At 52.1% G+C, this 557-nt stretch overlaps 1 non-coding gene across 1 annotated transcript; it reads right to left on the bottom strand.

The window, feature by feature from the left end:
* Nucleotides 1–41: 41 nt before the first annotated feature.
* Nucleotides 42–196, bottom strand: LOC131270679 (5.8S ribosomal RNA). Its single transcript, XR_009179719.1, has one exon. It is a non-coding gene; the product is annotated as a 5.8S ribosomal RNA (ribosomal RNA).
* Between the last annotated feature and the right edge of the window lie 361 nt (nt 197–557).

The following is a 557-nucleotide window of genomic DNA, read 5'->3' on the forward strand; positions in this document are numbered from 1 at the left end:
TCACGGCGTAGTTAAATGTATGCGATACATTTCTCAAATATAAGCGCTCAGTCATCTGTACATCATGGTAGGTTCCCACGACGTGCAATATGCGTTCAACTTATCAATGTTCATGTGTCCTGCAGTTCACATTATGACGCGCAGTTAGCTGCGGTCTTCATCGATCCATGAGCCGAGTGATCCACTGCCGAGGGTGACTAACTTGCGTAAGCCGCCGCTGTGCGCGTATACCCGTTCCCCGTAGGGAGGAGCAAGCCGCCGCTTAGAGACGAAGCATAAAGTGTCCTCATTCCACATAGGGCAAGCTGGATGAATCCATTTTACCCAGGACGGCCGAAGCGGCGTGGACCAGGGGAGAACTGAACCTTATACTTCACACCACAGTAAGTCTACGTGTCCTCTTCCACATAGGGCAAGCTAGAACTAACTATCTTACCCAGGACTGCCGAAGCAGCGTGGACCAGGGGAGGAACACACTTTTCATGGAAACGTAAGGCATCCATGACTGCCATAACGTAAGCCGCCGCTGTGCGCGTATACCCGTTCCCCGTTGGGAG

This window comes from Anopheles coustani (assembly GCF_943734705.1).
Source record: "Anopheles coustani chromosome X unlocalized genomic scaffold, idAnoCousDA_361_x.2 X_unloc_47, whole genome shotgun sequence".
NCBI classification, from domain to species: Eukaryota; Metazoa; Arthropoda; class Insecta; order Diptera; family Culicidae; genus Anopheles; species Anopheles coustani.